This window comes from Choloepus didactylus, chromosome 2 (genome assembly GCF_015220235.1).
Source record: "Choloepus didactylus isolate mChoDid1 chromosome 2, mChoDid1.pri, whole genome shotgun sequence".
Taxonomy (NCBI): domain Eukaryota; kingdom Metazoa; phylum Chordata; class Mammalia; order Pilosa; family Megalonychidae; genus Choloepus; species Choloepus didactylus.
Window position 1 is genome coordinate 61,824,508 of NC_051308.1, and position 14,835 is coordinate 61,839,342.

Here is a 14,835-nt window from a genome sequence, read left to right on the forward strand (position 1 = left end):
GTCAGACCTAGATTCTTGAGGATTGAAAGAAAGATAGCAGGCAACCCAAAAGCAAGAATATAACTGAGCCTTAATATAGAAACAAGAAACTGTGGTATGGTAGAAAACACAAGAAGTCTACCATTCATATCTCTATGCTTTGCATGATTCTTCATTTTTGCTAAAGATCAACTTTCTTTCTTACCTAGTCTATATTCTTGCTGAAAATGGACCTCTTTCCTCCCTAGTTGACAGACTGAAGCTAAAATTTCTTAGAAACAACTTCAAAATTCAAAGTTCTGTGGTTAGCTGAGCTTAGGTCAACTCCCATACATGGAACTACTACATGGTGGACTGGTAATAGGATCACGACTGTACTAGTTGCACATATTTAGATAGAAAGCTATGATAGGACTTCCTAGAAAAAGGATCTGGGAAAATTACCCAATAGGAGTCCATTATATTTCCCTCTACCTGTAGCTGCTGGTGTCCTGCTCTAAATGAGACTATCTTCCACTATGTTTTAATGCTTTTCCTTTCTACCTTGTCCTTGTAACTTTCCAGGTGCCCTTGGCTAGACTAAGCCAGTGTTTTCTATATGCCTTCCGATTTTTATTTGGTCTGGTAACTGTCAACTTGTGGACCAGTCTGCAGTCATCTTAGTATCCAAATTTGAGCTATGTCCATTCTGCTTTCTTCTTCTACTACCCAGACTGCAGTTCTGGTTCTATGCTTCATTGCTGATTTTGTCCACTTTATGGCCATTCCATCCCCACTGGCCATGAAGCCTATGTTTGTCATTTGCTTTTCATTCCCTGAGCCAATTGCTAATGCCAAAATTCACACTGGAAATTTCCAAATTAACAATCATTCATTATGTTAGACAAGTGATGTTACTGTCCCCCATCCCCTTTTATGCAGCAGTTCCCTCAAACAATGACTAAAACGTACAAGTGAAAAACTAGTATCTTCAGCGTGGGAGAAGCAGTGTGGTTCCATTCTTTTTAGCCTTTCTTTCAGAATTTTACTGCCCCATTATATATTGCTCCAAGACAAGTCTTTAAAAAGGATTTTTTCCTATTGTTTTTATTGTTTTTAAAATAACTCATAACAACTTTGGAAATTTCCTGTATAACTACTTGTTAAATCATACTTTGAAAGATAACTATCTTTTTGTATATATATTATATTTCATAATAAGGAAATACCTGAAACTGTGGAACTGTAACCCATAGTATTCTTTAAACTTTGCTCTCTAACTTCTTGTTAAATTGCGTTTGGTAAGTTATCACTTCTATGTATATATGTTATATTCTATAAGAAAAAAAAAACATGATTAAAAAAGTAGTACATCAAACTACCCATTTTTTAAACTGGTATTTTCACTGCTTATTCAAAAACTTTAAGCTTCACTGGTAGAAATTCTTACTTAAATTCTTAATCCAATTTAATTTAAATTTTCATAAATTATTAAAGAGGATTTCATGTGAGTAGCCAATTTTAAGATGTGGCAAGTTCTAATTCAAGACAGTGCTAATGTGCAGCTTTTGGGTATTAACTCTCTTTAAGTAAAGCATGAAGTAATTTCTTTCATTCAAGACAAAATGTGGATGACAGATGCTTTTCAAAGGGTTTAATTAATTATCTCAATTTTGGACCACCCAAGGGTTGGAAGTAGAGTTGGAATTAAATAAACAGATATAGCTCAAAAGTAATGTGGTGTCTGGAGGGCCTAACAATTTTCATAGTTGAAGACATTAGTAGATAATTTGGTGTGTCTATGAAAGCCATATACTCACCTAGACTAAGCCATATACTCGCCTAGTCTTTCTTGTAACAAGACAAACATTGATATGCTCGTACTTTCCTTGGTGTCTACCTCCTTATCTCTGATCATGTTGATTTTTCCTGGAATTTTAGCTTTTCAGTATTAAAAAAATACATTTTTCCTTTCTCTATATTAGCTCTTTCTTTTTATAAGAAAATGAGTAAAAATAATATACAGCTTCAGAAAAGAAAACAATTTAAATAAAGGAGGCACTAAAGTTAAGAGATAAGGTACAATGTTTCTGAGACAAGACTGGATTTACTGCAACAGTATGATGGCACTGAAAGTTTAGGCAGATGACAAGATAAAGGGCTCCCCCAAAGACCTGATAAGAGCTTGAAAAGTAAAATAGGTTAGGAGTTATTAATAAAGAAAGAAAATAACCCATGTTTAAAAAAAACAAGATAAAAATCTGTTATGCCATGATGTTCCTTAAGGCAGACATATGATGTAAGAAAATTAAAAAATAAAGGCATTAAATTAGGGCAAAGTGAAGTTAACATTTTTTAAAGGCTAAAAATAAATCATGCAAGATACCTGATAAACCTTAGTTTCTGTATCACTTGCAGTATCTCCTGGATTTATTTCTCCCATTATTATTTCAGTAGTTGTTCCAAATGTATCTTCATTGTAAGTCTTTGGCAAACTATCTAAGGCAATGTATGTCTAAGAATATTTTATTATGCCCTCACATTTAAATGGCAATATGGATGTTTTTAATTATAGGTTCAAATAATTAATTCAAAGAATTGAATTCTTCTTTAATAATCTAAAAAATAAATATATCAAGTCAGTCAAGTCAGTCATTATCATGGCCTAAGGAATATTTCTAAAGAGGTATTTCTTACAAAGACTTCAACTTTTTAAGAAGTTGAAGGCCCAGGAAAGACTAAAAGAAGCTTCAGCAGAAGTTTCCATAAATATTTACAACTCCCCAAATAGGATTACAAGTACTTCAACCACAACATTTCATTGAGTCACAAACATATGGATGCTCAACTATGCCAAGGAAGCTAGAACAACTTAAGTTAATCATGTGTGAGATCAGAAGAAATATAAATACCAAAACTGGGCTGAAATAGGTAGTGTCCTGATGATGTTATTTGAGGATCATAAAATAATTTCATCTTATCAAAATGTTTCCCCTACAAGTAGTCACATCACTTAAAATTTTAACCACTGGATACCTGAAAGGATAATGTCTTCCCTAACTATACCTATCCACACTTGGTGTTGTCTAGTGGGACAACACTGTTGGTAAATGTTCTTTAACTAAGCCAGTATAGCAAAAAGCTGAGCAAACGCTTCTGAGAAGCAACAGGTTATTTTCAAGTTCATTTGGCATAAAAATACAACTTAAAATAAACAGACAACCAAAATCAAAACCAAAATTAGTTATCATGTTTTTGAACAGCAGCAAAAAATCCATGTGTTAAGTGAAAGCATACCAGAGTAAAAGTTGTGGATGAAAGACAAATTTAGTACCGTGTGTAGATAAATGAGGTAGCAGGAAGTAAAACTTTGATTAGGAAAGGTAGGGGGTTCAATGGAATTTTTATAGATTTTAATTTGCTGGTACATGGCATCTAATAATAGATCATGACTGCTGTGACCCTTCTTAGAAACATGGAGTTCTGCAACTCCATGCCATCATATGCCATCAAGAGAGAGTGAGGGTAAGGCTTTACAAAAGAGGAGGAAAAGGACAAAAAAGGAGGATGAAGAAAATTTCAGTGGGGATGCATAATAAGCCACCACTGAGTAGCTGGCCTCTAATGCTGTGTCTTAATCTAAGACTTCTAAATGGTTTCTAGTTCCTTGCTACTAAAAGTGTGGCCAGCAGGCAAGCAGCGTCAGAATCAGCTGGGAGATGGTCGCGCATTGTTTCTTTTGGCTAAGGCTGCTGGAATGCAATATACTAGAAATGGGTTGGCTTTTAACAATGGGGATTTATTAAGTTACAAATTACAATTCTAAGGCTGTGAAAATGTCCAAATTAAGGCACTAACAAGAGGATACCTTCTCAGTGGAAAGGCCACTGGCATTCAGGGTTCCTCTGTGACATGGGAAGACACACGGCAATGACGGCTGGTTCTTCTCTCCTGGTTTCTAGTTTCAAAATGGCTCTCTCAGCTCCCGTGCATCCCTCTTGGTTCTCCCCAGGGCATTTTCTTTCTTAGCTTCTCTAATATCTCTTGGCTCTGGGCTCTCTCCAAAATGTCTCTCCCTTAAAGGACTCCAGCAAGCAGATTAAGACCCACCTTGAATAGGCAGGGTCACATCTCCATGGAAACAACCTAATCAAAAGGTCCCACCCAACAATAGGTCTGTCCCCACAAGATTGGATTAAAAGAGCATAGGTTTTTCTGGGGTACCTAAAATCAAACCAGCACAGATATGTAGAATCTCAGGACATGCTTCAGACCTATTGAACCAGAATCTGCATTTTAACAAGGTCCCCAGGTACTTCATTGCACATTAAGGTTGGAGTACTGCTGTTTGCACTCTAGCTACACTCTAGCTCAGTCACTGATAATTGAAGTGTAAACTCTAATCTAATCATTGGTGTTTAGTATAAATAAATTTTTACCATTTTAACCTGACACTAAGAAATAATGAGGCTTTGTTTTCACTGGACTTAATTCTAAAATAAATAGAGTATCTGTTGAGAAGTCGTATGTTATCTACATATCTGTTTCCATATAACTGGAAGCAAACAAAAAGTAAACTCAGCCTTTCATCAACAGAGGCATTGGGAATTGGGAGATTTAGCACAACAGGAAGTCAGCCTACTTCTCTTCCCTTTTCCTCATGATGCCAAACAGTCACATGAAATATGAAAAGCCAAAATAATGAGTTACTGAGACTTCGTTCTACATGAATCATCTGTATATTTGGGAATCCCTCTTTGTCTGAACATATAACTTTTTGCTTGTAGGAAATGTGGTCATCACATTCAAGTAAGGATAATAAACTGAGAAAAATCAAAAGCATTTCAGCCACTTAAAGGTAACAATCTAAGTTCTTAAAAGAGGTTTGTCTCTTGAAGAATTCAGAAAAAAATAAGAGGCAGCCTCTTTAGTTTGTTTGGCCCAACTCCCAATGATCTGACCACACATCCCAATAAGCACTCATTGGAAATTCAGCATAGTAAAGAGACTTCCTGCTCAGATAACGCTCATTTTCATCTGATCCCAATTTTCTCACCCAAGGAGCATACTACTCATGAAAAACGAGCAAAATTACTACCAAGAACTGATTGTATAACTAAAAAAAGTTTGCATATAAATGTGTGAAAAGCAGAAATTCCTATGCATCCTCTTCTTTAGAATGCAAACTTGAGGCCAAGTCAGAAGTCTTTACTTAATCTAATAATTTACTTGCTTATCCGAGATACAGAACTGTTAACATTTTTAGTTATCAAAATGTAAGAATTGGGAGTTCCGAGGCATGGTGCTGTTCCTCTGTTGCATTGGACTTTCCATAAATCACATGATTTCCTGGATTTCAGTTGCCTCATAAGTAGTGGTTAACAATACTTGCCCTGCCGTCCTCACAGTGTTCCTGTGAATATCAAACATAACCATGGGAGTTAAGGAACTTGGAGATGTAAATAAATCTAAGTATGCTGAATAAATATGAGATACTATTATTCATAAGTGTGTTTTCTCAAAGTCTTTTCAGGACTTATCTGTATACTTGGCTTATTGAATATAAACATGCATTTGGGTATCCAATTTGCCATAAATTATGTTGACTCTTCAATATATTTTACTTCAGAAAGTTGAAAGTAGAAATTGACCTTTTTAATATAGAAAGAAATATTTTCATATGACAAAAACATAGACATGGCGTTTATTTTTAGTTTGTTTGTTTTTCCTTTATGAGACCAGCTTTGACCAATTACAAAAACACACACAGATAAAACTTTGAAAGAGTGAAGAAAACACATAATCATAAAACTAATTTATTGGTGCTATTTTAATTTTATTTTCATCACTACCACATTTGATAATTTTATTCAATTTCATTTTCTCCACCCGTTCCTTCATAATTGGATATACTTAATGGCCAGTATACATTATATTTAGAAATTTTGAGCTCAAATTTTGAACAATGAACACAATAAATTTCAGACAAATTAGAATGTTAGAGAATTTGCTGAATATCCAGTATCAATATATTTTGCTCACCTTCTCCATTACTTCTTAGCTTTTTTCGCATTTTTTAAATAATGCGACAGAATTTCTCCATTTTGTCAACATATGGAACTACTTTAATATAATTTTTTGTTGTTAGTAGTTAGGTGACTTCTTCCCATAAAATACAGCATTTAAATTCCCATAGATTATTTATGCATTCATTTATTCAACAAATACATCAGAGCCTATTATATGCAATGCAATGCTGTAAGCACTGGGGAAAAATGGTGCTGACCCACATGCTCTCATGAGACTCATAATATGGAGTGGAGGAACAGATAATAGATAAGTAAATAAACAAATGAGAATTGTCTGAAAGTGTTAAGTGCTATAAAAATAAAACCAGATAATAAGTTAGAGTGGGTAAGGAGGTGGCAGTCATTCTAGAAGGAAGGTTTCTCTGAGCAGTGGTGTTTGAATAGAAACACAGATGAGAACAAGGAGCCTGCGTGTAAAGATCTAGGGGAAGGGCACTCCAGGCAGAGAGAGCAACTCATCAAATGACTTCAGACAACTCTGAAACCCTCAAAAACACCAGTGTGAATTGCAATGTAGTAAAGAGGGGTAGATTCAAGATGAAATCAGCAGGGCCCAGTGTGGATGATGTTACATCTTACAGGTCATAATAGTGAAAAAGGAGGCTAATATCAGTGTAGTGGGAAGCAGTTGGAGCATTCCAAACAAGAGAGTGACGTATGTTATATGTTTTAAACACCAGGCGCTGTGTGGAGAGCATATTGTGATGGGGGTGGGGTGCACACCTGGAATTAGGTCAATGAGACAGTAGAAGATTACAGAAATGCGCCTGAGAGGTAATAACAGTTTGGATGAGGGTAGCAGTACAAGACTTGGAAACTGCATTCTAGTCTATTAGGAAGGTAAAACCCACAATGTTCAGGCATCAGTGGGCATGGAGAGGAGGAAAAGGGGAATCAAGAAGGGTAGGTAGGTTCCAGTCTGAGTAATTGTCTGGATGGAAGTAATATTAACTGACTTGGGAAAGCTGGACAGTGAGCAGCCTGGTGAAAGAAAGAGTGGGCAGGGGAATTCAAAATATTAGAAAGCCATCTCTGTTGATCAACCTCATAATTCCTATTACTTCCTTTATGTTTAGGAAGCTTTCACTTCCTCAGACCCCCAGAAAGGGAAGGAGCTTTGTAGGAATTCTTAAGCTTTCCTAGAACTCTACTACAGTTTCTAGACAAACAGATTTTAGATCAGGGAGAAAGAAACTAAGTCCCTCTAAGCATGTGAGCAGATTTTCAATTCTCTCTAAGAAGAAAGGCATTTAATCTATACTGTGTTTACATTCCAGGAGTGGGATGTTGGCTCCCTGAGGGTTCCTCATAAGCCACTGGACAAATGTGGTACTTTTGCTGAATCATCAGTTTTATGTGACTGTTTCAGAGAATTTTGAGGGAAAGTTCAAAAAGCTTAACTGTAAGTAATTTACAATATTATTTGTAAGTTATGAAATAGAATTAAAAGTTTTAATATAATTTTTTTCGATATAACATAAGATTACAAATGCAGGTTCCTCAGGAGGCAAGGAGTGAAAAAATCACCTTTTTCCTTTCAAAGAACCATTTGGCTGAAGGTTTGAGAATGGATTGTTAAAGTAGTCGAGATAGTGGAGAAAGGTGGAGCAAGACTGGAGACAGAACGCTCTCTTCAACTTAACTATTACGCATATTTAATAAATACCAGGAATGAGACGGTAATGGAGATAGAGGAAAGAAGAGATTTTTAATAAGCTGTGGGGCATGCTGATTTGCTGGATGTGAAAGCCTGGGTAAAGGAAAGGAAAATTTAAATATTTGCCCCAACTTTTCTGTGCTAAGTCCCTGGTGGATGGTAGTGCAACATCGAAAGTTGCATAGATTAGAAGAAATGATGACGTTATGTTTGACCTACTGAGTCTGATGTATCGGTGAGACATCCAAGTGTGAAGGTGTGTTGTGATCTACAGATCTAGTGCTGAGGAGAAAAGTCTGAGGAAATCATCTCCACAGAATTGTAATTGTAGCCATGGAGGCAAATGAGATGACTTAAAGACTTAAGGAGAGTCTGTGCAGTGAAAAGAGAATAGAGCCTTTGCCAGCAAGATTATGAAAATTACTAATGAGAGACAAGCAGAGGTAGCACAATTCCCCAGAGAGAATAAAAAGGAAATAATAGGAAAGACAGAGGACCAGGAATGTACGAGGCCAAAAGGAGAGGCCATTTCAAGGAAGAGGGAGTGATCAACTGCACAAATGTTTTAGAGAAGCCAAATATTTAAAAGACTGCAAACATTTCACAAGATTTACAAACATGAAGATGTTTGGTTGTCTTTTCTTAAAGAGCACAATAAGGACACCAGTAATGTGGCATTAGGTATAGAAATGAAAGAAATGAGAAAAAGGAAAGCAGATATTGTGAGTATAACTAAATCTTTCACCAAGTTTGCCCAGGAAAAATAGGAGACAGGAAGGGGACATGGTGTCCAGGGAGAGATTTTTAAATATTGGAAAGAAAAGAACATTTTTAAATACTAATAACAAGAAGTTAATAGGTAGGGAACTGTTAATGATTGAGAAAGAGACAGAATATCAAAGAAAAAAATTCTGAGCATGCAGGGGAAGATGAAATGCATAAATATACTGAGTGATTTACCCTGGACAGGTGGAGAAACGGCAGCTCTCCCATTGTGATAGAAAAGAATGAGAAAAGAATGAATCTACATACTGACAAGTTTATTGGTCCTCCTGAGAAAAGGGAGACAATGTTTTCTAAGGAGAAGGTGGGGTTAGAGAGAAAAAATAAGATGGGACAGCCTTGTGGAAAATGAGAAAAAGCACTGTGGTGAAACATGGTTTATGCTTTGTTTTGTTTTGTTTCTACATCATTTAATGACTAGTCAAATTTGGAGATTTTGGAGACAAATTTGGAAACATCATTCATGGACTTGTGGGAATTTTATCCAGCAGCTCTGATAAAAGAAGCCCTGAGGAGCCCAAAGGAGATTATTAGCTGGATTTATCCAAAGTTGGGTTTTGTTTGGTGAGACTGTTGGGACATCAAGGGAGGAAACAAACAAACAATAACAAAACAGCAACAATAATAACAACAAAATAGAGCAAGAAAATTAAGGATATTGACTGTAAGCTGAATGAAGTCATGAACCACAGTGTCTATTAGGGAAAGAAGGGAAAAGAAGATAGATAAAGAGAAAGTGGAAGTCAAAGTATAGGCTGTATCAAACAGGTCAGAAAACAGAGGTAGTGACAAAACTGGAAGGATTGAAGATGGTAGTGAGAGAGTAGGTGGTTGATTTTACAATTTGAAAAGTAAGACGTTTCCAAGCTCCAAGGTGTGGGCGTTTGTGATTGCAGTGGGTGTGGAGGTGGATGTCATCAGATTTCACGGAGGTCAGTGAACTGAGATATTAGAGTGTTTGGTGGATTGCCCATACGACAGCAAGAAAGAAGGAAAGAAATCTGTGAACCAGGCACCTAGTTGCCTGTGAAGGAGAAGGATTTAAGAAGTTGGCACATCATGGCAGAGAGAAGTTAGGTAAATGTGTGCTGATACTATGACCATCAGTGCAGTCAGAATAAGTTTCTATATGATTGATTTACACCAATACTGGGAAGAGTCTGTGGTCTCAATATAACTGCCATACTTTTCCTCTAGTGTCTCACAGGTTTACCATTAGATGTTCATTTATTTAGAGATTATTTTACAATGTTAAGTGTTTGTTCAACATAATTTCCTTAATTATTTCACTGGACTTATTTCCAGTCTGATGGTTACAAATGAATAGGTCACTATAAGACAAAAAAAAAAAGAAAATAAAAAATATTTATTTCATCTCTAATATGATAGGCCTCATGAGGGACTAAAAAATGTGAGGTATGGTCCAGTCTTTGAATCCTTGAAATTTTTATAAATTATATATATATATATATATATATATATATATATATATAATTTATATATATTTATATGTATAAACTTCCTTGATGAAAAGGATAAAATAATGTCATCACTTTTATCAGTTCAGTGTTGCATGAAAAGACTGATAACCTGACAATGTAGGGGGAACTAAGCACCACTCATGGAAAAAAAGAAATAGTTCAAAAAAGGAGAGGACTAAACATTGTCATCTTTCTAATTCTACTTATCATCTGCATCTGCTTAATCTTTCCTAACAGATCCTACTTAACCTACATCATACTGTGAGGAACAGCAGTGTCCACTTTGGAAAGCAAAGGTGAGGATGCAGTTGTACTTCCTTCCGTAAATATCTCCTATCAACCAACCACCCATTTGGAGGTGGGAGTGGTGAGCAAATGGATGATCCCTTTAATTTGTATAATTTAGGCTGCAGGAAGGGAACAATTCAGAAAATTTTGTGAGGGCTCTTGATATTTCCCTGGCTGAAATGGAATTTTTGACATATTCATTTGAAATACTTTCAAAAATTATAAATGAGTTCAGGACTTAGCCTACTATTTAATAGATTTCAAGCTCTGAACCAGTAGTAACACTCTTTGAGGTCCAGACTGCTTTACTGGGAAAGTGTATTTTTTCTAAAAATATGGAAGATCCTACTGTATGTAAAACCCTGTGCAAGGCCTCTTGTCAGGGGTGAAGGTAACCAAAGAAAAATGACTCCATGGCTGCCCTCTATTTTCTGTTGTCACAGGTGGGGCATGTAATGGTGTGACCTGGGTCTGAGCCAAACACACTTACATGACCATGTTGGATATTTTACATTGATGTTGAAATGTTTAAATATGTTGAACCAGACAGAAAAAAATAATAATAACCTTATTCAACACTATGATGAGAATCCATCGTAGTGTGTAAAATGGATGAGAGTTGGTTTGAATCCTGTGCCACCAACTAACAACTATATGACTGTGGGGAGTATAAGCCTCAGTTTCCTCATCTATGAAATAGGGTATTGGAATATCTAATGCATTAGGCAGTGCTGAGGACTGAATGAGATGACGTGCAAACTGGCTGACATAGCAGTAAGTGATAAACATTATTAATTTGGCAGTGTACACACTTAGGAGGGTAGGTATGAAATCAGACAGACATGAGTTCAAATGCAAGCAGTACTGTGGTAGTGAAATGTCTGATTCTGTTTTTGCCATTGGAAAATGAAAGTAATAAAATTGACTCCAATGGGTTGTTGCATGACTGGCTCTTAGTAAGTGGGCAAAAAGAGCAAAACTGCTATTCTTCTAAATGTTCTCTTCATCCTTTTATTTTTCTTTCATAATTCTGTTAATCAGCTATAAATGAATAGAGCATCATTATTTGTCAAGTTCCACCTATATCACCTTTAAAATCGAGAATGTGGGATTTGATGATTTCTAAAGTCACTTTCAGCTCTAAATCTTTACAAATGCACCAGAGGATTTTAGGAATCAGATAAATTAAGTAATTCTGGAATCACTGAAAAATATCTTCTGGTGGTCAGACTTTTGGATTGAAAGCATTTTTTTGGAGGAGAAAACCAAAAACTTAAGATATTTAAGAAATTCAAGGTCATTCTGCATTGCCAAATGAAATAAATAAAAAGGATGGCTTTAAAAGGAAAAATTAAACTTCCTCCTTGTCCTAGCTCAGTTGAAGTCCTCTCTTTGATTTCTGTGATAGTGTTGCCTTTTAAGATTTTCTAGGGTTATTTCTCCCCTGCTTTCTCCAAAATGTAACAGCTACCCAAAAAAGTTAACTGTTTCCGGTGTCACCAATGAGCAATTTAATCTGTTAGTTTAGAAAGCAAAAAAATCCCTCTTTAAGTGTCAAAATAAAATTTGAAAAACCATCATTGGAAAAAACAAACAAACAAACAAACAGATTTTGTGCTTCAAAACATGACTGAGTTGTTCCACACAGGAATGATAATAATTTACTTTCTGTCACCTCCAAAGTGCAAAGAAAATATTCCTGACAGGAAAATCTCAGACAAAACTGCAGGGAGTGAGGGAAGGATAAAAAGGGAAAAATAAAAACTTGAAAAAGCTGAGCTTCCATTCTCCTCCCACCAGTCTCTGTGAAGGATGACTTCAGTCCCTTCCTTAACTAATTCTGTCACTGTAAAATCCTACAGTCATTCTTCCACACATAAAGGACAAATAAGCTCAAGAGGAGGATCTAGATGCTTTCAGTTTTAACTATTCACCAATGGTGGAAAAGGCAGAATGCCTAAGCTATGTCTTTGTGGCCAATGGGATAGCTGTGTATCTCCCACATGACTCGCTGCCCCTGTCTTTCACATGGGCTGTAATTTAGTTCAATTCAGAACTGCAGATAGTACAGCTTTCACAGGAGCAAGGGATGCCTGAGCACAAGTGCCTGAGTTCCGAGTGAGTTTATGAAGCACTTTTATACATTCCTCTTGCATTTAAACGGGGATTCTGCACCTGCACCAGGGACAGCCTGGCAGAAGCCTCTGCTGTGCCTCCGGGGACAAGGAACTAGAACAAATAACCATTTTGAAACTGTAAGTACAAATTTATTTTCATCAAGTGTACCGATTACAATAGTTTCATGTCATAAGCACTGAGTATTTGAAGTATTTTAGTGCACTCTTTTATGTCTGTATTGAAGGCAGGACAATATTTCAGTGACAATTGTTGCATGTCTTATTATGTTGAAGAGAAAGAATTAAAAATAAAAGTCAGGCATTCCAAAGAGTAGCTGCAGGAGGCTGTACACCCGAACATTGCTCAAGTGTGCTGCTTTGTCCATAAGAAAAAATGAAGGCACTCACATATGTATTTAGTTCACTTCTTTTTGCTCTTTATGCTTAATCAGATTTGATCTGTCCCCAAGAAAAATAAAAGACAAACTTTGCTGACTCCACTGACAAGGGCAACATAGACTTTCCAGACATCTGACAGTTATTATAATTAGCTATGAATGACTGCTAAGACACTTGGGGGCAAATAGCTCTTAAATTCTGAACAATGGCTTCAAGCCAGGGCTTTATTTTTATTTATTTTTTTAACCACCACTTTTCATTTTATAATAATTATAGAGACTGAACTGGTTTCAGTGTTTTAGCCCACAAAATGTGATGGGAAAAAAAATGTCCCAGCAGAAGTGAAGGCGACTGAAAGTGGCCAGTGTAAAGATAGAAGGAAAAGACAGCTTTCTGTCTCAGGATCCAGTCTTCCATGTATAAAGATTTTTTTTTTTTTTTAAATTCCTAATAGGGTGGAGTGAGGATGTGGGGGTGGGGAGGAAGCATGCGGAAGCTCCTTTATAGAAGAATGCTGGAAGAATAAAATAATTTGGGATTTCTTCTTACTAGCAGGCAAAAGGCATGGTTAGCATCTAAGTTGCATTCATGGGAAGATTTTTGATGGAGTTTCAAACAGAAGCAACATGCAAAGCAGTTTTTTTGTTTTGTTTTGTTTTGTTTTTTGTTAATCTGTGAAACAAATGGAAACAAATGGGGGGGGGAATGATCCTGTATTATTGCTTTCTTTTTACCTTCAGCTGGGGTAATTTATCAGTGCATTATGTCTTTGCTTCTAGAATCATCCAAATCCTTAAAAAGTTATACGCTAAGTATCATAAGAAATTAAAAGGTAAATCAAATCAATTTGGTTTTGACTGATGAAGATTTTTAACAACAAAGCCACCAAGAAAAGGAGTTTCTAAGAAAACATAGCTCTCATGATGTTTAAAGGAGAATATTAACTCCATCAATTATTTGAAAGAATTATTCAAAGGCTCCAGACATAACTAATTACGGCTTAAACAGATCAGCCTGGGCAGAGCTTGTGTTTTAATTATAAAAGTCCACCACGTTGGGATTCATTTTCTAAGGAGGACTTGTACACAAATTTTCACATACTCTTTTAAAAATATACCATTTTTTTCTTTGTCTGCTCTCATGTTATCTACACCTCCCCCACCGCCGCCCACTGTGTGCTGAGACACCTGAAGGCTAGACATAATGATCAACAGAGCTCCAGCCTGTCTGGACTCCAGCCAGGTTTTTTTCCCCCCTCTACAATCAAGGAGCTTGCACGCAATGCATGCCGAGCCTATTCCACTGCTATGTGCAGATCCGGGATGGAAGTCTTACACATACTGCGGAAAGATTAAAGACAACAATATCCCCTTTCTCTTACCCCAGACAGCCTCGATTTTTAACCCTTTCATTACTTTAAAACCAAGACGTCTTATCCATGCAAATGTGGGTCTCAAGGGACCTTGCAACTCCTGCACCGTATTATAGAGATACACATGACTCATTTGGAATAGAAATCTCGTCTCAACAGACCCCGCCGGTGTATTTTAGGATTAACCGCGTGCTAACTAAACAAAACATAATTTGTTTGGGCGGGGAATGCATTTTTGAATGAATTTAAGCTGTGTGAAATCTGGAAAAAGTCAAAGGTCCGTGGAAAGATTTTTGCAAGCCTTGCACAAGGTTATACCATTTTTGATGATGCTGTTCTTTAAGCACCTCTCTCTCGTTCCCTCTCTCTTTTTCTGTATCTCTCTGTGTCTCTCTCTCACACACATACATACACACACACCGACAGACAATTATATCATTATATCACAGAGAAACCCAGGTTTGCTGGTGATGTCATCACATACAAAAATTTTGCCTTTGTGGGCAACATTTTCAATCACTTAATGGCCAATGTCTATTGGGTGTGTGCCCATAGGAAGTTCACGTGTTTGTGGGGTTAACCGACACCCACAGGAAAGAAGTATTTTATTTGTAGCTATCTCTTTTGAAGATGCCTTCGTGGGGCAGCACGGGCATGTTTATCAAGATTAATGTAGTCGGGCAGAGTTTCC

General features: G+C 36.5%; 1 long non-coding RNA gene across 2 annotated transcripts in view; it reads left to right on the top strand.

The window, feature by feature from the left end:
* The first annotated feature begins 12,299 nt into the window (after positions 1–12,299).
* The window catches only part of LOC119526172, a 40,612-nt gene continuing 38,076 nt past the window's right edge, over positions 12,300–14,835 (top strand). For both annotated transcript variants that reach the window (XR_005215137.1, XR_005215136.1), the window contains exon 1: positions 12,300–12,511. This is a non-coding gene — a long non-coding RNA (uncharacterized LOC119526172). The remainder of the gene's footprint in view (positions 12,512–14,835) is intronic.